This window comes from Atractosteus spatula, chromosome 6, assembly GCF_055471065.1.
Source record: "Atractosteus spatula isolate fAtrSpa1 chromosome 6, fAtrSpa1.hap1, whole genome shotgun sequence".
Classification (NCBI taxonomy): domain Eukaryota; kingdom Metazoa; phylum Chordata; class Actinopteri; order Semionotiformes; family Lepisosteidae; genus Atractosteus; species Atractosteus spatula.
Genome location: NC_142711.1, coordinates 41,324,881 through 41,347,514, shown reverse-complemented (window position 1 = coordinate 41,347,514; position 22,634 = coordinate 41,324,881). Strand labels below are relative to the sequence as shown.

General features: G+C 37.0%; 1 protein-coding gene across 1 annotated transcript in view; it reads left to right on the top strand.

Annotated features, from left to right (window-relative positions):
• Window positions 1-688: 688 nt before the first annotated feature.
• Window positions 689-22,634, top strand: part of yes1 (YES proto-oncogene 1, Src family tyrosine kinase) — a 50,395-nt gene continuing 28,449 nt past the window's right edge. The window contains exon 1 of the mRNA XM_088918961.1: window positions 689-1,104. The gene's annotated coding sequence lies outside the window, so the exon portion shown is untranslated. The remainder of the gene's footprint in view (window positions 1,105-22,634) is intronic.

Sequence of the window (22,634 nt, the reverse complement as noted above, 5' to 3'; positions counted from 1 at the left end):
GTAGATACTAACTGACGCATAAGAGCACATATGGGCTTTACTTAAACCACAACAATGAATGTAGCATCAATGAAAAGGAGCGCAAATGTTTTTTCACATTATTTGACGGAACAACTGATTCATGTATGGGTCTATTTTTTTTCAACTGCTTAATAAGACCTTTCTCGAAACCGATATTATTTATTGTCCAAATGACGTATGTGCAATAACTTCGAACAATACTTTAAGTGTGCCCCATCCTGATGTTTTATACAGCACTGCACTAGATAATCTACTAAGGGGGGTGTTAACTGGCACGCTATCAGTGTTTTTCAAGCATCTGTTCTGCATCACATTGGCACATTGGCGTCGCCCCTGGCGTTTTTTTAAGGGCTTCGGACGAATTTATAAGGGAAAACCCCCGTAACATTCTGGGACGGTCCTGGATCCTGGAATTCTCTGCCGTACGAACTAGAGGGCGGCAGAGGGTCAATTTTGTTCTGCTCTTCCTTACTGAGCAAACAGTTTAAATGTGTAATTCAACATGCCAAAACCCTTCATTCTCAAAATGGTACTTCATTTACAATGATAATGCAAATATTCTCTCTTCCATAAATGTTGTATTTCTTAAACTGTGCCTCTGGTTTGGAACTAAAGAGATGGAAGGGGTGCTTTCTCCGGCTGCTCTGTGCTTCCCTGGATGAAGGGCGGCCATATTGTTGGATGGGCTGTTGCAAGTTTAGTGAGAGGGAAGTACACAGGAACTGGTAGACTTTTTAGTCACTTGGTCGCCTTTTGTCATGTAGATTACATTTTGTACCCGTTGCACCTCGCAGGCTTTTTTTCGCTCTTTGTTTTTTTTTCTTTATTTTTTTCATTTACTTGGTCTTTTTATTTGCACGTTGCTTTCCTTTCTTTCGTTGGGGTGTTCTGATTTGTTCCCCTTACATTATTAAACCTACAGTTTGTTGCGGGTCTCCTGCATGGAACAGAGATGGGAGAGGCAGTGATTTCAAGTTTAAAATAACAATAAAAAAGATTGCCGAGGTTCTCGTCGAAAGCATTACTTGAAGAAACACAAAGACACGCATGTAAGCTAACAAAGAAGAGGAGGATTTAAAGAAGGTAAGAGACTTGAAAATTCGTGGAAACATGAATCGCAGTCTTAATATCAAGTGGCTAGGCCTTGCGTCTTCTTTTTGTGTTAAGAAAGTTTGATGTGACCATAACAATGCTAGTTTGGGTTTCATTATGTACAGATATCACGATGCTCTTTTTAATATGACGTTTCAGTTATATTTAAGTAGTGTTACTTTTTATGAACAACGCAGTAGCATAACTAAGGTTTCTGCCTTCTAAGGTTGATAAAAAAATCTCAGTTCTAGTTAAATTATTTAATCGCATTATTTATGAATTATATGTATTTTATTTAAAGCTTTTATAGAGAAAAACGCGGTTTGAAGGTTTATTGCGAAACATTTACGTGACCGGTTACACTAAATGCAAGGGTGCTGGAATATCTTGCAACAGCTGTTACTGTACATCAAGGAAACTTGAATAGTATTTCTTTCCTCTCTCTGTCAGAGCTACTTACATTCATTGTTTTGATCTAAATTGAGTTATGGGCCATGGAGTCGCGGCTGTTTAGCAGAAAAATATGTTTTTGAAACAGTCTGTAGTTGTTTTTTCCGCTTTTTCCATTCATTAAATGTTTTCATTCTTGTATTAAATGCGGAGAGAGAATTCAATCACGTGGCCGGTTTTCATTTTATAGAGCTTTCCACACTTTGTGCTTGTAGTTTAATCTAGTCTAGTTTAATATTTTAAGGCAATTATGAGTAGCCAACTGAAGACGAAAGTTTTTCTGCTAGGTTTTATTATTGTTAGAAGCTTCACGTAGGTATGTCCCTTTAACGCAGAGTAGTGGTTATTCATAGAGGCTCCATGTTTGAACCTTGACTCCTGTAGTATACTGGTCCATTAAAGACTGTAGGAGGGTACAGTAACTAACAGTAATGTTTTAGAAGTAGTTCTTGCGTTTGTACAACATTTGAATTAACCTTTATTCCCCCGTTAAGTAATTTATCTTGCACACCAATGCTCATAAACGTATTACGTATAGGACAACAATACAGGACCAGTACAATACATAATACAAGAACAGTACAATACCATAATACAAAGCATTCAACAACATTGCTCAATCAGATCTCTTCCAGAGAGAAAAACGGTCAATTACCTTGTAAAGAGTCTTAAGATCTTAAATAATAAAAGATTTTTAATAAGATCCCTCCCTACCTGTAAACTTTTATTATTCAACAGTTGAATTATTTTAGGTATAAAGGAAGTAAGTGCTCTCTTAGTTTTTACACAGGGGATCTGGTAAATCCTTCCAGAGGATAGGAGAGTGTATTCTGAAAAGTGTGGATGAGAGGGATCATCTTCGTTTTAATGTGCAAGAGCTTTTAGAGAGTTTTTAGTGCTGCTCACATTTTTCAACTTAGTTTTGTTCTGCAAGGACAAATAACATCCCCAGCTCTAAATACAAAAGGTTAGAACACTCTGAAAAAAACTCTTCTGAAAAAAGTGTCAACATTGTGCTATCCAAAACTTCCTAAAAAATACAAAAATCCTAAAAAATAGGTGTAGCACCTTCAAATACCTTGTCTCCATATTAGTGGTCCAAGTCCATTTACAATCCATAATAGTGCCAAGGTATTTATATTCATTTACTGTTTTAATATCAGTGGCATTAACATTTACAGAGATCATGGGAATAGAATATTTATTTTCATCATATTAATGTTGTTTTCTTTGTTTAAAAAATGAATTATCCAGACACCAATTATGAAAACGAATTATCTGTAGTTGTTTTTGTCATCATTCAAAGTCCAATCAGGGCAACAACATCTGCAAACTTAATAATCAAACAGTTGTCATAGTGCATTACACAATTATTAGTGTACAATATGAAAAGCAAAGGGACAGTACACAGCACTGTGTATGTACCTTGGTACCCCTATGCTAGTGCGGATATTGAGAGACTTCCTTGAGCTCGCTCCCACATACTGTCACTGATTACTAAAAAAAAAAAAATAGATCCACTCCCATATTACTCCCATATACAAAAGCTTTCCTACCAACCCATTTGCCTGAGAAGTGTTAAATACCAGCAAAAAGTCAACAAAAAATATGGGCACAAAAGATAGTGGAGTTTCTTAGTGCTTGTATACTTTTACACTTGTACCATTTTGCCCTGTCTGATAGGGGTCCTTGAGTGCACTGGTTGCAGAATGAAGATGGAGTATAACAATTCTTTCAAAACATTTCATTGTGACTGAAGTTAGTCATACTGAATTGATTTTTTTTTCAAAATTACAACTATGTATAAATATTCAAGAGTATTGAAATACCTTTAAAAATCATTCATTGTTCCATCTTAAGCAACCAAGACTGCTGAATGTGCATTTTGTGTTGTATTGAATTTAGCATTGCTTTGACTTCTACTACTAAGTTTCTGTTTTAAATTGCAGTAATGTGTATGGTCACAGTTAAGTCTTGAGTTTTTGATCCTTTTTATTGATTAACCATTGTTTTGTAGGTCTGTACAGTACAGATCTAGTTTAGTATATGTAGATTTTGTTTAAATTGCTGATCAAGTCCCACTTTTCATTCTCACATGGATAGTCACGATCATCTTGTGAAGTAAAGGGTAAAGAAGTAGATCCAGGAATTTCCATGGGTTGTCTATTACACAAAAATCTTTACCAAACATGTATGAGATCCTAAAGTAGTCTTATATTAGGTATGGAATCATCTTTAGTGTTTGTTAAAGGTGTGAAGGACTTTGATACTTGTTCTACAGATCTGCTGTGATATAACTTAATAACTTAGACAATGTGAAATTTATTTATGATCGTTACATCTGGAGCTGCTTCCAGTGTGACTGAAAGTCACTCATGATGTCATTCACAACGCTGATAAAGATTGATTGCTTGTTGCCTCCTTCTTCTTAACACCTGTACCTGATGCATATAGCTTGATATGCTGTACATCCACAAGTTGGGATACATACAGTGACAATTCACCTATAGTGAGTCCGCATCCCATCTTCAACAGACAATGTTAAACCCTCTGCTTGGCTCCGCTAAACAGAGCCAATGACTTTTAAACCTAAACATAACGCTGTTCTCTTGAAATTCAACATTAAAAAAACGTGTTCAACATAAAAAAAAAATGTAGTTGAACTTGATTTACAGGCTATCAGCCACCAATGCTTAATTCCCAGAAGAAGACACATAGAATGAGACAGGAAGGTAGTTTGGAAATATAGTATGTTGGAATTCATCCGGTTTACCCATCGTGCTGGTCTTTCTGGTGACTGAAATGAATTCTGTTTTATGATGTTTAGTTTTATCCAAGACACACCAGAAATGTCAGACTGCCATTGTGGGCCTGTTCTGAAATATTCAGAAAAAGCAGTAACACAACAGAGTAGCAGTCATGGGTATGCTGAACACTCGGCTCTTTTAATAGAACACCTTTAAATGGTGTTTTGTGTGATTATTTAACATGCTCTGCTTCATGCTGTTTGATATAAAAACAAGGTTAATAACTTCTTATTCAGTATAACTACTGTGCTCTTCCTTTGTGCCATCCAAACTAATTTGACCATAGGATGCTTTCATTCGCATTGTGTTGATATTCCATTTGTGACTACTGTACAGTTCCTTACAGTACAGTATATTTGGTGTTCAGTTTTCATTTTAAAACTTGACCTTGACGTGTTTGGCAGACACTGTAGATTGTTGGTATAGAATGTAGTTTTGTCAATGATGATGTAGTTTAAATTGTTAGCTTTATCCTTAGCATTACACATAGTGAGTTCAGAAGAGGGCTGCCTGTCCAGATCTGTAAAGCAAAATGGTGAACTTAAATGTGTATTTTGGAAACATAATACCCTACCATATAAGTTTTTTTTTCAGAATTCTGGATTTATTTCTGCATTTGTTTTTTTCCTTTGCACTACATCATGTAACTGGATTTAGTGTGGATCTTGATGCTCTTGAGTTTTACTAGACTTATTCTTTTTCTGCATTCATCTTTTTACAAATTATAGTTGCAAGGTCCAAGAAATGAGAAAATGTTGTGTTTTCAGTCCTGTGGCTAATATGTACTGTAAAAGGCTTTTGGCAGGCGTAGCAGAAAATAATTGTATTCTGTTAATTCAACATGTACTTGGCACGCTTTTTTTGAAAGAGAAATGATCTGAGGATATTTTTTTCTCCTGGAAGGTGCAGAATACACCTGGCAAGTACACCATACACAGTTCTAACTCAGTGGAATCCAAGAAGAATTGCTTTATTTGAGGAACAGCTTAAAGGGAGATCAAGACATAAAATCTAAATCTTAAAGACAGACATACCCTGCAGCTTATCTCAGGTTTAACTGAAAATTTTAAGATGCTTATTTAAATTAGAAAAGTTCTTTACGAGTGTGAGGTGCCATTAGTAGTCATGCATGAAGGTGAGGAATTGGGTCTTTGTCAGTGAAAATGGAAAAATGAAAATTTAGTATCGCCTGCATTTTCAGTATGATGCAGATACGATAACCCATGTTTCAGTTTGTTTGACTTTATTGACTTGAAAAGAATTAGAGCTAATCTGCAGTAGTAATGGTCAGATCTGGTTGCACAATCGTATATTTGCAACAAGTACATTACTTGTGCAAAGAAACATTGAAAAAATCTTTTGCTATCAACTTCACTATTAAGTAAATTAAAAACAATTAGTGATGAGTATCTGAAATAACTTAATAATGTGTATTTTACCAGCAGCTCAGAGACCAGAGAGTAATTTATATATATAACCCACTCAGATTTATTTGCCCAGCAGTATAACCTGCCTGCAGATTGCACAATTTAAGCATTTCAAATATGAGCCGTACAAATCTTGGTGGTGTGAGTTATCTGGAATTTATGAGCCAGAAAAATTACTTTTTGTATTGAAGGTGAATAAATCCGAAATGAGTGACACAGGTAGAGGGAACATTGAATGAACGACTGTTGGTTTTTATCAGGTTGCAGACCTGCACTCACAGGTCACTATGGCAACCAGCCACGTTTCTATGCCACCTGATTCTTCTGGCAGGGCTGTATGAACTCGTTAGGGGTGAGATTATGAGTACTCCTACCCCTAACGGCGCCTCACATGGTTACTCCCTGTATTTTAAGTCCTACCTGCACTCTACACCAATGGTCAGTCATTGGGTTTGCTTCCCTGGAATCAAACCCCTTCCTTGCTGTGCTACACCATTACGTGCTCACTTCACCGTGTTCTGACGTTTGCTCATTTCCTCATATTCTCTCCTGGGTTTACCTTGTTCTTCCTTGTGTCTACCAGGCTGAGGACGTTTGAAGCTTTGATTCGACTCCTGGATTTCCCCCTTGCTACAGACTGAGCTTTCCTGCACTGCTGCTCTCAGTGTAGTGCTTTCCACTTCACACATGCCTGTCTGCTTGTTATCTGCTCAGAGCCTTGCATGTGGATGCATCCCTCTGCATGTCAGTGTGCGCCATTATGAGGACGCCAAGATGTTAACGGTAGACTTGCCATTTGCCAGTGAGAAGCACAGTAGCCTTTGTACGAATACTTTCAAAACACCTCTGATGCCTTACCTACATTGACACTTAGATTAAGTACTTTATATCCTATTAGAAAATGTTCATTCTGACCCCTACTTTATGAATTGTAGATCCATGTGACCTGAGATGGGATCTTGGGGTACGCTGTAATGGTGGGAAAACAAACTTGCACTTTTCATCAAAGACTTTGACTGTTGGTTATTGCCTGGGAGTAGTTTGCAACCCAACCAACATCTTGGTAAAAACATTTCTACCATTGGTTTTTGTGGCCTGCGGAGGCAGGCCTGTCCTTCAAGAGCTAGGGGACGATTTTTCATAGTATTAAAGACAAGATTTTAGGGACAGCCTTTTCTGCTGGAAACAACATCACACACTGCAGCTGTTTTTTTTTTTACTGTGAAGAAAACGAATGTAGTAAGACTGATGTCCTTGATGTTCATCTGGAGAAAAAAGCAAAAAAATGTTGACTGGCCAAGATAACTTCCAGATTTAAATCCTGATGAATGTCGATTTCATAGTCGGAGCACCCCAAAAATAGCCATTAGCTCAGCTCAGTCATTGGATTGGCAAAGCTTCTCAAATGAATACACAAGGAGTTTGGTGAGCTCTGTGGGTTGTGGACTTCTTGCCGTTATTGCCTCAAAGGGATATGGAAACAAATACTGATGTTTGCACATTGAAACTTAATGTGAATGTGTCCCGATACTTGTGGTCACTTAAAATTACTGGGTTGAACACAAAGTATGTTTTTATTTTAATATGATCAAATGTGTATATGGAATTACCTAAAAATGAGGCATATAGTGCTTAATTCATGTTGGTCTCATGATTACAAATACAAATTGCTTGACTGCAAAGTAAAAATAAGTTTTGAAATTGCTAGCCTAATTCTTTTTCTGGGCAATGTATTTACAGTACATTTGCAAATTTCAGTTTAAGATGTAGTGGCTTAGGATGTTTTTGGTTAATCAGAAGTAGCTTTCATCACAAAAAATACCAGATGCCACTGGTTTAGATCAAACATTCACACACGTCTAAAGGAAAATAGCTTACAGTGCTTTTTAAAGCATTGCTCATGCATTTGGTCATGTGGAGAAATTACCAAAAGTTGTGCCAAAGACAACTTGGGATGCTGATATAAGCCTGGACTTCAAGAGTTAAACCCTGTAATGACTTAACGAAATTAAAATGAAAACCATCATTGAACATTCCAGAAATCCACAGATAATGTTCTCAGATATTAGCAGTGAACAAGTTTATGCAATGTTACCATTGTGATATATAAAATATGACATTAGAAATTTTTATAAATATTTGAAAATGTTGTTATACAAACAGAGGATTGGATGTTGGGTTAGTATATACTGTTATATGGGCTTACATACTGTTAGTCAGACTGGTACATAATTGAGACAGATATATTGTTTAAATCAAGCCGTTACAAATGCTGTTTCATCTTCCACTAACAGTCCACTTTGTAAGTACAAGTTACTTATTCTGATATTAGCCACTGCTCTCCCCATTCTGGATCAGAGTGAAAGCAGTGTTATCAGTCAGCTTAAGACCCTGAGGGGCCTCCGGTAGACTCAGCCCAGGCACGCAGGGCCACTCTCGACACCTGGGTGAAAGAATTTAAGGACTCTTTCACTTGTGCATAGTTCAACAATATAGCATTGAAGGTGCTCATAGTTTCAGAACTTTTTAGCCATAATTATGTTTTACAGTTATCCTTACATTACACCTTTATATTAATAAATAAGTCTAATGGTTATCTGAAAACTTTAAATACTACTATTAAGCATTATCCAATTCATTATCTCTTTCTTTTGTAAGGTTTTATTTTGGTATATTTGTAAATTATTTGATACTTTGCTGTTGTATTTTATTTTGAGGTAATGTATTGTTGTAAATTAGGGACCATTTATTTTGAAATCTCTCAAGTATTATGAAGAGGACACATTGTGACCAAGATATCAGGCAGAGTGGAGATTGTAGCTTCTGTCTGAGTTAAAATGTTTTTCACGTGATGACCCGACTGAAGTTGGAATACCTCTTTCCAAACACACTGCCTCATGTTTTTTTTTCTCCCAAGATTGTAAGATTCTTGGTTCCTGACGGCCACAAAAATGGTTTCAATGCAACCTAAAAATGTCTGGCAACTGTTTTTTAGGTTTGTCACCATTGGCACCTGCAACACTAATAGTGCTGTTTTTTAAAAAAAAAAACAGGCAAGATTAGCACCAATTGCTTAATTGCTGAACAATAACTCCCTTTGTAAGTTAAGTGAGAGTCGTCCCCACTCTGGGGAAAAAAACTGCATAAGTGTTCTAGGTACCCTTAAATGGCGTATCTGGCACACGATAATTTGATTTTTGTTGAGGAGTCAGTGGCTGGAGCAGTGATGGGTGGACAGAGTGACAGAGCCAAGCCATTTACTTCTAAAACTGCTGAAGCAAGTGGAACACAAAACCGCATGCTGAGGATCTACAAGAGGATGGGTGTTGATTTTTTCTTTCTCTTTGCAGACTTATAGATGAAGCAGTTTTGACTCTTTTATAGAAATAAAAATAGTTCCACGGTTCTTCTAGATTTGACAGCACCATAGAGTATTTTTTTTGCAAAGTGTCTGTTTTCAGTTCTGAATGAACTAAATAACTCCTTTATGAGACTAGCCCTCATCTCAGCAAGACAGAATGCTGGTGGGGAAAAATTGGAGAATTTCTCTTCTGAGTTTAGATGTCAGCCACTTTCTGCATGAGTGAAGTTAGTGTCAAGAAATGTTTCACATTTTCCTATGAGTTTTGAAGGACAGACAATAAAGGAAACTAGAAATTCATAGTATATAGGTATATGAAAGAACTCATAAAGTGGCAGGAGAGGTGCATGGCATTGGTGACTAGTTAGCATAAACAGATACATTTTTGCAGTAGTTATAGACGGGGGATATGTGACTGAGTTCAGCTCACACGAGGAATAGTCTTAGCAAAAACACAATGTGTGGAATGGCTCCAAATATCGGAAGCAAATACCTTCACTGTCACCTCCAATCTTGAACTGTAATGTGATTTCAGTGATTAATATTTTATTGGAATAGCAGTGGAATATTGTTGGCTACATTTATGTTGCAGTCTTTTCTGCCAATAAAAATTAAAAATCGAGAAACACTTGGGTGTAACTGTTCAGGTAACACATTTCCACGTTACATACCCATGCTCAAAAACTGTGGAAAAATGCACAAATCTACACTGATGTTTTTTAACAGAGGAACAGAACTCTTTTTTTTTTAAAGAGGAACAGAGTTCATGTAGATAAGGACTATTGTTTCTTTTGCAGCTATAATGGTATAGCTCTTATATAATATAGCTCTTAAATACAATACTCTTTTCAATACAGGTTAAGTTCCTTGCATTTGTGTAGTATTTTTTCATCCCAAATCACTTTACATATAGGACGGGACCCACCCAACCACCACTAAAGTGATATGCATCAGCCATTATGCACCAGCACCCCACTACACGGCAGACATGATGCTTCATCAGTTAAATTAAAGGGGAGATTAGGTTATATGGGATATTTAGTCAGGAACTGGGTTTAATAAGCCTACTCTTTCAGCAAGGATCATCTTTTTGACCAAGTAGTGAAGACCTCAGTTCATTTATTCATGGGATGGCACCTTGCTCACCATACTGGGACACTGATTTGGAAACTGTGTTCCAGAGGGAAGGGCGTTATCTATTGGTCCTCCAGTCCCACCAACAACGGGTTGACCTGTTACTCTGATTTTAAGATAATACTACATTTAAAACAGTGTAGCTTTACTGTTTTGCTGTCATGACTTGAAAAGAAAATTGAGGCTGAGTATACTTTTTGAGATGTCAGATTTAAAATCATCATGTCAACGTTATTTCCTCTTTTTTGCATGGGTGACATATTCCATTCTGTATTAGTACAAAAAACTGTGTTGCACAGACCCAAAAGACGGTTAAGATGGGAACATTTCGTCCACTAAGTCTTCATTGTGAGGTTTGTGATAAAAGCAGACTTCATTTCTGTGAAAAATGTGATGAGGTATTGAAAAGTCACTTCAGTCTATTGGAAAAGGCAATTTGCATTTGTTGAAGATTTGGTAATATTGGGATACCTAAAAGTCACAAAAGCCATATATTAGTACATTATTTCTGAATCACTTAATTGTTTTGTAATTAGTGACACAAAGAATAGTGTACATAATACAGAACCTCTCTATATTTGTTTTGGCTTAATGTTTTAAGTTCCTCAACATACAAACATAGGCTACTAACACATAGACTAGCTTACAAAATAAAATGTAGGCATAAGGGATATAATGCCCCTTTACCGCGATAAAGTGGTTACTTTCTTAAATTGCTTTTTTTTTGTGTTTGCTACAACCACCTGCTGTTCAGTGTGGCTAATTTCTTTATCTTGTGTAGAAAAAAAATACTTTATAAAGTTTATTACACTTAAAACTACCTTCTACCATTTCGTTTTGAACAATGTCTGTAATGTTAATCAGAGTAGCTTGATGTGTGTTTGCTTTTTCGAACATTGGTAACCTGTCAAAGTATTTTTTTAATGAAAAGTTGCAGTCGACTCCTGTCAATCCTGAGCAGCTGCTGTAGTTTGAGAACTATAATTGTAGTGATTGATGCCTTTTGTTGCCTTCAGCCTAGTTTAAGTGTACTTGAGCAGCACTGTGTGCTTTGGATGAAGATCTCTAGTGCATTAATCTGCGGGTGAGAGCATGTTCTAGTTCCTAGACAATGACATGATAATGGCACATTTTACCTGTACAGTAGCACTGGAAATAAACATTATTACAGATAATCAGTAATGCGTTGAAGAAGCACTAGATTTTCTTTAGTCCCTTGATATAGGATTGTGGTCATGGTAGGATGTATGTGTCTGGAACCGCTGCATGCAGGTTTTTGATATTGCTTAGTTTCTTAATTTTCTCATTAAAAAATTAATTACGCTCAACATGAAGTGTATTTAATAGTCAACTGGGTTTTATTTCCCCATTTGGTTTCTGAGAATAAAGGCATAGAGCAGTCATTGAGTTACTCCTCACAGGCTCAATGTAAGCATTCAGCACTACATGGCTTTGGTGTAAATCTCGGCATCAGTTGTTTTGACTCGCATTCCAGCTATTAGAAGCCGTAGCAGGTGGTGAAGCACACAAAGGGCGCGGAAGGAAGTGCTCGTCTAAGTGATTGGCAGGGGCTGCAGGGTGCCACGATCTGTCTGTTCGCCTGCTCCCCAAACAAACCCCCTTATTGTGCACGAGCGATTAAAGGAAGCGTTTCGGAACAACTCTGCCCGCCAGTTTGTTCATGTATCCAAATCATCCCTGGCTGGGTTAATGCTGAGAAACCACAGCCGCTTTGTGAATGTTAGATGCTTATTTGTTTTTCAAATTTGGCAGAATTGAAAGATGGTGTGATACTGGCTGGTGACATTTAAATGCGTTTTAAGCATTCAGCTTGGAGCATCGTGGATTGTCATTGGCGAGAATCATATATGAGTGATAAGAATCAACTGTGCTGAATTTTTGTTTATTCTACTTTACACACAGGGGGGACCCACGTTTTCCACCATTGAAGTTTGAAGTGTGCCACCATTACCTGTGGATGTGTGGCAGACATTATGTACAAGCAGCCTCACTGCATTACAGATCAAGTGGAGAGGTTCAACATTGCTCCACAAGTTGAACTGAGGGGGAACTTTAAGTAGGCCAGATTGAGAAAATTTAGAGCAGAGTTTAGCCAGAACACCAGGGTTAACATCCCTTCTCTTATGAACAGTGCCATGGAATCTTTAATATCCAGATTATCAGAACTGTGGTTTAGTGTCTCATCTGTGGGACGTAAATGAAAATAACTTTGTCGGTGTCGCCGAATAAAACTCGGACCATTTGCTGTATGGTGAAATGTTTTAAACCAAGCAATTTTAGCATGGTACAGGTTTACTAAATTGTAGAAATAGGTTATATCTTCCATCAACATTTTAATGACTGTTAATTAAAATAAGGTAACAAACTTTGCCTCCCACACCATTTAACTTTCCAGATATTTTCAGTAATTCCTTTTGGGAGGTATGTGTAATAGAACATTAGGCCATATGTGCTTCCTCTTGGAACTCCAGTGAATAAGGTGGGGCAGGAATGTTGTCAGCAAATTACAAGGAGGCCCTGCTGCATGCAGATGTTGTAAATGTGGGCGGGGCTGGTTTGTACAATGGCTGATTGCAGCAGGATCCTAGATCTTTTCACCACTGCCATCACAGTAAAGCTAACATGTGACTGAGATCCTGATCTGCTGAACACCACTGAGTAACCAGAGATCCTTGTGTTTGTCAGTTTATCTTTGCTCTTGGCAAAGTGAATGGGTAGTAGGAGCACTGAAAGTTAATTATCTTCCAGAAATGAGAGAACCGTGGAGCTGAATTTCTCGGAATGTCATGCAAATCTGGTAGCTTTTGATATTTGAGAACCGTCTCGTTATTATTTGCAATAAAGGATTGTCAAAATAGCTGTGCTGTATAAACATGTTAGATGTGCTACGATAGTTATTATTGTTTTAATCTTGGTCATTAATATTTAACAGCTGCTGGTATGCACTCTCGCAGTCGTTAGAATATTAGTAATTACTGTGAAATTAAGTGGTGGGAAAACCTGAAAAATTCTTCAATGCATGATATGGAAAGAAACAGTGTGCTTCAGTTGAATTAAGAAGCTGCTTAAGTGTGGAGCACAGTGTACATTTCTTCAGACTAAGAATAACAGCTTACCAGGAGGCTTCTGGTCAAAAGGCTGAGCTGGTCACCCACTGCTGTTTCACCACAAGAGAGAGAAATGTATTACTCTGCTTTTTTACTGTAGATAAAATTCCTTGACCGCAACCTTGGTGTGAAGGCCAGCTTCTCCCTTATCTGAAGGGGGGACTGATCTAAGCTTGTGCTGGAGATGTTGAAAGAGCTAGAAAGGAGGTAAACGGTGAAGTATAATTAAGCATCATTCCAGTTTCCCAGTTTCATTGAAGGTGAAGTACAGTTATATTTTGTATAGTTTTTTTTTCACCTTACGCGATTGTTTAAAGGTATGTTGGAATTTTGAAATTTATAAGGTCAATGTTACTTTCTCCCTGTTCCTCGGTAAGGGCATCAGATTACAGTGAAGACTTCAGTTGAATTAGCTGCACCATGTTGATACTATTTCATATGTCCAGGATCAACCTGCTAATAGTTATAGTGGGCTGTGTGTGATGTTGTTAGTGACTTGTCTCTGTTCAAAGCAGCCTTACCTAAGTGGGAGATCTCTCTGAATGTAGGGGTCATACTTTAGGACAATTAAGAAATTAGCACTCTACCTACATACCATAACTACTGAGCTGTTAATTAAATTTATACTCTAAATGTTCAAATAAAGTGTTGTCAGTTGTAAACAGTATTGTAATTAATACAATTTTATAGTATGCTTTCAGGGAGGAAATGTTGTGAAGTATACTCCATAACGTGTCTTTTTAAGTCCATTCTACCTTTTGATATTTATAATTACTATTTATTTGGCATTAGGTTTCAAAGTTGTTGGATATTGACACTTCTGTGACCAATTCAAAGTTAAACTATCATTTGACAAGGCCCTAAGAACTGTCAGGCAACGTTTTTGCATTTTTTCAACACATAACGTTCCTTCATTAAGTGAATGTATACATTTTTTTTGCAGTTTTGAGTCTCAATTCATTGGTAATTATCTCACTAATTTTTTTATAAGGCTATCATGCAACTACAAAAACTCACAGTTTTCTGAGTTTATAGATTCAGAAGAAGTATTTCCCAAACCTTGTTTTTGTTAGCTTGACGGGAAGCTGTACAGGTCTTCAGTTTGAAATTCAGAAGCAAACATATTGCATTGTCACTGAGCTGACACATTGGTAATGTGTAATTATTGCACACCCAGGGGCTTACAGGTAGACCGACTCCTGTGGTGATCCCATGTGTGTTGTGTTATCTTGTAGCGTCTGTTTGGGTAAGCTGGAGCTCTGGCACCAATAGTTGACTGCATCTAGTACAGACACTACTAGATGCAGTCTAGTAGTACTGATACTAGATATCGGTTGAGTGCTTTCTCTTCGTGTTTGTCAGCTCCTCTGGCTAACATGAAATAGTGCTCATTTCTTCTGTGCTGTTTTTTTGTTTCAGTTTCTAGGCTGCTGTATTCGGACACTTACAAAATCTATCTTAGTAATGTGAATGCTTGGCATGTGATATGTAGATTACAAGTTATCAAGGAATATCACAAAAATTTGAAAGACCAAATTTTCTTAGCTACTCTTTTCTCACTGCGTGTACTGGTAGATCGGGGTCCAGTAGACTATTTCCAAAATAGGTAAAATGTAATATCCCAACACATCATCCTTCTACTGATCATACTCTTGCACAAGGAAAAACAGCAATATAAGGTCCTTGGGTCAATTTGGAACTAAAAAGCAAAAAGATAGACTGGCCAAATGGCCTTCTCCCTTTGGCAAACTTTCAAGAAGGCTTTGAAGTAGTGTGGTGATAGTTGATCTTCAGTGAATCTTGCCTGTCTTCTTCCCTCAAGGGCACTTTACACTTTGCCTTGCCTAAGCTGCTTTCTTCAGCGGCTCCTCAACATGGTGAGAGTACTATTAGAATCAAATTCCCTGGAAAGCTGCTAGGATCACAATCTCTTTGAAAAACCTGCTTTTCAGCTGCTCTAGGCTTTTGTTCCTGAAATACTATCTGGTAAATTACAGTGTTCTGAAGTGCATGTTAGAAGTATTAACTTTCAAACAGAATAATTATTGTAACTATGACTCAAGCACAGACAAAAAATATATCCATAACCACAGGCAATTTTGTACTTTTATGTTTAAAAACAGAAAATATACACGTTTTAAAAAAGCAAGTCAAAGTGCAAATAAATCAGATTTAAAAAACACTGCAGTACATTCTGAGGTACTAAGTGAAGGGATGTCTAAAGCTTGGTCAGATAGGAATTGTACAGAGGGTATGTTTTGTCAGTAGAACTAGTGGGATCCCACCAGCCTCAGCCATGCATCACTGTGTAAACAATTCAAGAATCGAGACATAATGGACTAGAATTGATCATGCACATTCATTTTGACTTTTTAAAACTAATACTCTAGTTTGCATTTTAGAATGCTAATTCAAAAATCACTTCAGTAAAATATCATATAGAATAAGGAAGGATTTGCAGGTAGTGCGCAAAAAATGGAACGTAACCTGAAAGCAAGGTCTTCCCCTCAAATGTGTCTTATCCTAGGCTGCTTATGGTCATGTCAAGTATAAAACTGCTGGACAGGCCTGTTGGCTATAATTGTGGCTAATGTGTCTCCAAGATGAGACCTCAGTGACTCTGAAAGAGGGGTGATTGTTGGGACGTGTAACAGAGTAACCAAGACAGGTCAACCTGCTGATGTTTCATGAGCAGTGGTGCCCTAAGATAGTGACAGCATGGTAATCTGAAGGAAGGGCATTGGCAAAAGCTAGAGGAATTTCATTCTTCAGGATCTCTGTGAACATCTGTGCATAGTTGTGAAATGCAAGGCAAAATACGTTAGCAGCTGTAAATTCCAATCTGGTGTGCAAGCAGCCAGATTCATTTAAACCTTTGTTTGGTAACTTTGTCTGGTTATTTATTATGTGATATTATACCAGCTGTCTTTGGTTTCTGCCACTATTCACTGTGTATTGTGCCTTATTAATATTCTATGGTTCACTGATCATAAGTCACCTTGAATAACAGTGCCACATATGTAATAAGAACAGCCCTGGACATCCACACAGACCACCACTGTCTGTATGCCAACCACCTCCTTCCTTCTGACACATTATTGCTAAACACCTCCTAACAGCAACATTTAGGAAGGCATGGAACATGCACTCTTATTCAAGGTGATTTATGATCAGTGAACCATAGAATATTAATAATGCAAAGTACACAGTAAAGAGGAGCAAAAACAAAAGACAGCTGGTATAATATCGCATAATAGAAGAAATTACCAAAATTAAAATACACAGATATAAATTACAGCATTCAGTAACTGAACAAATTAACGAAAGCAATACAATACAAGGCACAGAAATTGCAATGATAAATCACACAGGCTGAAGGGGGAGTCTGAACAGGTGGGCTTTGAAGAGGCACTGTTTGAGGAAGAGTGGGGATAAGGCAAGAGAGGCTGCTCCAACAATTAGTTAATCCACCTATAATGCTTAATTGAATCAATTACAGGTCAACTGTAAACATCTCTAACAAATTATAATGCCTCATGGTGACTTAATTCTCATGTAAAGCTAAGCAAAAAGGAAATAGATTTTATTAGAAAGCTCATGTCGTCATTTGTTTAATTTGATCATTCATGTCTGATTTTCATTGACTACAAAAGTTTTTATCTAATTTTCTTTTTCCAGTTATATCGTGGCATCAATTTTTCTAGAAGAAGGTAGGAAGAGAAATTAGTTTCCAGCATGGACTGGTTTTCCCTTGGTCAGAGACGCACTCTCTATTGCACCACTAATGAGCTTATGATCGGATCTTCTCTGTCGAGAGAGATGCGTCACAATTTTCTAATCTGCTGGGTCTTGTGAGATTGAGCCTATTCTGGTGCTTGGTGCACTAGAGGAAGGTCAAAAGAGGAATGAATTGAATAGACGTTATGTTCGATAGCACGCTGTGCACTGCAATTATCCCAGCTCTGCAATACAAGAGTCCTAAAAAAGGTATCCCTGATGCCTGTATTGTACCCTTAATCTCTTTTCATGGCTTCTTAGTTTTTCATTGTATGCAGTCTGGATGCTTTACAAATAATTACATTATATGCATGTTTGTAATCACTTTTCAGGCATGCATTGGTCACGTATACACTATATGACCAGTATTAAGGTACTGGTTAATACTAATTAATATAGTACAGAATTAATGTAGTTACCCACTGGATCTTTTTTTTTTGCTCTGTGCAGGTTATTGTGCATGGACTCCAAAAGGCCTCAGGGCACCAGTAAACATTTTCTCTGACTTCTATGATGTCATAGTGCATTTCAGGTGGGCATGGTCAGACATGTCAGTAGATCCTAATAGTGTCTCTGAACATATTCCATGCATTCCCAAATGTTTAGATGTTGCTGTTGAGAAATGTTTAGTACAAAAGGACTTGGAAAAGGGAAAGGGCTGATGCACAGTGGCAGTCTGTATCAAGCGTGAAAGGCCAGGGCTGCAGTTATTATTTATCAAACACTTACTCGAGGGGACTTGTGATCATTGAAATGTACACTAATAATAGTGCAAAGTACAAATGATGAGCGACATAAACAAAATAAAGCTACTACCACATAATAAAGCAGGCAAAGCATATTTCAAAAATTAAAATACACAGCTATGAATTCCAGTCTACAGTAAGTAAACAAAAGCAATAAATTACAAGGCACAGAAATTACAATGATGCATCACACAGCCTGAAGGTGGAGTCTGAACGGGGGGGGTCTTGAAGCGTCACTTTAGCAAGAGAGAGGCTGCTCCAACAATTGGTTGAATGGGCTGTAAAGCTTAATTTAAACCATTACAGGCCATCTATAAACATCTGTAATGCTCATTATCATAGCTCATGGTTAATTGCCATGTCAAGACAAAGAGTGCACAGATACAACAGCACTTTATTTCTGGAGAAAACAATATCCTTAAAATCAAATGGTAATTTGATTAGCTGAAAGCCTTAGATAAGTGGGAAATGCCTTTATGTAAATGACAGTAAAGACATTGAACATTATATGGCATATTTTACCCCCGGTTGATTAACACAGTGAGAAAAGCTAAAGACTAGTTCTGTGTTCAGAGTGCTGCACAGAAGTATAGTTAAAAAGGCCATTTGGTCTGTCTAGCCATTTGGTAATTAGATCTTATGATCTGATCTAGCTGTCCTTCTAATGCATTATTTTGATTTTTTTTTCAAAAATGCCTATAAGATGCAAAGGAACAAGTAATAGGTTAATTCCATGTCCTTCTTCGGGTGTGCCCGTAAGCCTATAAGATGAATTTTGCCAGTTTCTGAACAAAAGTTACTAACGCCTTAACATGTGACCATCTGCCTTTCATTCAGTCGACACAAAAATATATGAATCTCTAAGAAACTGTCATAGATGTTCCTCTAGGTCTGAGACAGTACTAAAAAAGGAGTAAAATGACAAAATAATGTCTAGGGAGGAATGAGGAAAAAAGAGCTTTATTGTTTGTTATAGATCAAGCTCTGTTATATTGGACCAGATTGCAGTGCCAAGACTAACAAGCAGGAAAGTACTTTCCAGTACTGAAAAAAACAACTTCAGATTTTCAGTGTTACTTATGCCCCTGAACAGGAAGATTTTGTGCTATTTGCCATTTGCTATAAAATGGTTTTGTGTGAAATCAAAGGAATTTCATGCCATTTTGGAACCATCTGCTGGGGGCTGTATCGTGTTTCAATTAATTAAGACATTCAGTTAAAAATAGAATTAGGACCAAGTGAGGTTCAGGAGGCATTTTTTAAAGTATTGTAGTACTTCAACATTTATTGCCTTGAAGCAACATTTACTGTATATATTTGCAATATATATCTTTAACATGTATACTGGAAATATTTACTATATCTTATCAAGGGGTGTTATTGCCATATATTTCTCCATGAATTAAATATGGGGAAATGTATGACAAACCTTTTCCAAAGTCCTTGAGAATGAATATGTGGTATGTTTGAAGTATTTTTCTAGAGTTGAAATAGTTATCATATTTGCACAGAAAACAGTAGTCAAAATAAACAGTGGGTAGATTGCTGGAAATGGTTTACTGAAATCCAAGGACTCGAAATTCAGTATATAGTTTCTGTTCTATATCTTGATTTGGTATTGGTATATCTTGATTTAATTGTTTTTTTTTGTGTGTGTTTTAAGTGGCTGCTTATAGTTTTCCAATTTTCCAATAGTAGAATAGAAGTAAAAAGAAAACAGTGAAATATTTTGTATTTAAAAGAATAAATTCACAAATTCCTAAGTTTGTGTTTTGTACCAGGTTAAAAATATACATTTAAAGTGGTGTATATAGGTTATCCCTATGACATTGTAGAGGCTATGCTTCTTAGAAATATTTCTGAAGTCAAAATGTTTTCATTGTACATGAACATATAAGCAACTCACTTAGATGACAGGAGCTTTTCATCCAGTGTCACCATGTGCTGTATTGTCCAGGTTTTACCTGCAAAATTGAAAAATTGAAAAATGCTTTATCAGTTTTATTCAAACTCTTCTGTTCTAAGCTTTCCCAATTTGGAGTTGCTGGTTGTCTGTTTTTCATATCCTGCAGCTGGACATGGACAGAAAGACCAATTGTAGACAGTGTCCAAGTGTCCTCTGAGCCCCCCCTTGGAGCCAGTCTCTTTTTAACACGGTTCAGGCTATGCAGCCGCGTTCTGGAAGTGCCATTATCACAACCCTGAGTGTGATTGGGAAGTCACAGGGGTTGTGGTTTTGCCAGGAGTCAAAAAAAAGTCCTGGCCACCTAAAACTGCCCTGTCCTTGGCAACACTCGGTCAGCAGTGCACCTCTGCTTGGAGAATTCTGTGAACATCTAGTGACACCTGAACTGGGAAGCTCGAAATATGCTCAGGTGCATGCCTTTACCGTGTAAGCCACTCAAAAGCCGCACAGAGGTGAAAAACATGAAAACTTTCATGGCCGACTACAATTTCCTTTGGGTTTATGTGGCACAAACAGTGGAGCATGTTAATCTCTTGCACGTTTTATTTTTTCTCAAATGAACAGTAGATTAAATTGATTCATGTTAGATGTCTCATTTGCATGCATGTACTATATTGCATGAGCTCTTCAATTTTTCATGCAAGTCAAGCAGTTATTTGAGGCTTGTATACAGATTTTTTATAGCCTTTTACAAGAAAGATTCAGTTTCTTGTAAAGAAAACTACATAGGGATAATGACTGTTTGCACCGTTAATCATTAAGTACCTTTCTTAAAATAAGTTCATTTTTACCTAAAAGTTTTGGATTTGACTTCTTGTGGCATTGGCATAGGTTATTCAGTATGACACTAGACAAAGAATAACAGCGTACAAACACACTTGTAAATATCTTTAAATATTCTTTAAAATGTCTTAATGTTACAAAAAATGTTGGTGGCAATTTCACTATATAATACTATATGTATTCAGCATGAATATATCCATATATCCTGTGTGGCAAGATGTTAATGTACAATAATTGTCTTAGTGAGTGTTGCCTTAATCTTCCACCATTGATTTTCTTAATGAAATGCAAGATTCATCCTCCCTTTTCGAGATTAACACTTCACAGGGATAAAAAAAAACAGTCAGACATTCTGCCCTTTTCAAGAATTCAGACTGTTGTCTGGCAAGGTTCCAGGATAGACACAGGGTTTAAACCCTTTGGAGGCAAGACTGATTCTCAGTTCTTGCAAGGTACTGTATATTGCCTGTGAAGTTATCGCGTATTTTCTGTAATCAAGTTCCGAATGTTTAACAGATTAGGTAATGTTATGATTAACCTGCATGTTTTAAATCCATAGTTCAGTTTTTTACTTCTTGAAAAAGTGCTTTAAGAAAGTGATTTAATGATCTTGGCCACTTCTTTATTCTTTATTTGATCAGCTGTTTAGCTCCACTAACATTCAAGAATGCTGCTTTCTAAAAAATTCAAATGTAAGCTTTTTTTGCTTCTGCTGTGACATTCCTCCCCTTTTGGTGCGCATGTAGCACTAGTTTAGTTTAAATACAGAAACTCAAAATGGTTTCCTAATCTCTCTGATGAAGTGGCTGAGTTCAGGTGAGCCGTGCGGATCAGCAGCATGTCTAAGGGTTTGGAATGTGTCCTTAACAATTCAGAATGTGGGTTTTGTTGTTTCTTCTAAATGGTGAATGAAAAACTCATGGGCTTTGATAATCTCGTTTATGAATTTCCCAGCATCATGGTCCAGGTATTCTTCTCACTAAACACAATGCACACGTTGTTGTGCAGGAGAAATCCAAATATTAGTCTCAGCAGTATGATTAATGAGAACAGGCTTATCTATGCCTAGACCTGCTGGTCAGCATTTTCATTAATTGCTGGGAGTGGCATCATATTTTTTTAAACTGAAAGTGTAAGCTTTCTCGTTTTTGTTTTGTTTTCTGTAGAATGTTTTTTTTTATTTGCTGGGGTTCTGAAACAATGTGCAGGACTAGGTCTCATCTGCTTTTGTCTAATTCAAGAACTTGAATAGTTGTTGGCTTTGATCACTACTTTTTCCATCCAAATAATACTAAAACTGATCTTTTTAAAAACGGAAGCATCAAAAACATAGAAAAGGGCATCTATAAATCATGCTAGCGTTTTCTGTAGTCTAATCCGTTTATGATGCGGTCAAGATCTATGTGCACACATGTGACAGATGCTTCTCTAAATTTTTATATGCACGTACCTATATTTGAGGTGTAGAAGCAGAAGCTAAACAGCAGCTACAAAAAAGTCCAATATGTCTCTTTTCTGTAACAGCCCAGAGAACAGCACATGTAACAGCAATATTATTCTGCTCAGATCGGTGTGATTGGAGACAACTTTTCATCACGTTTTATCATAAGCACATTGAGAAACAAATTCCTGCTGAAGAAAAGCCATTTTGCTTTTAACTGATTTGTGAGTGCATATTTATTGATGTCAGGCATATGACTGAAAACCATTCTTCAGGCGGTTAATGTTGATATGGTTAGATGTGTGTAAATCTGAAAAAGCAGCATCATTTAGATCCCTTGCTTTAAAAAAGTCTATTAGTGTATGCTGAATATTTTGGGGCATTAGACCTTAAATTGGTCAGAACGCTGTGTAATGTAATTAAAAACATTCACTAACTCTTAAAGTATAACTCGATCATCCTAACTCATTTTCAGGACAGATCATGAATAGAGAAGTCTAC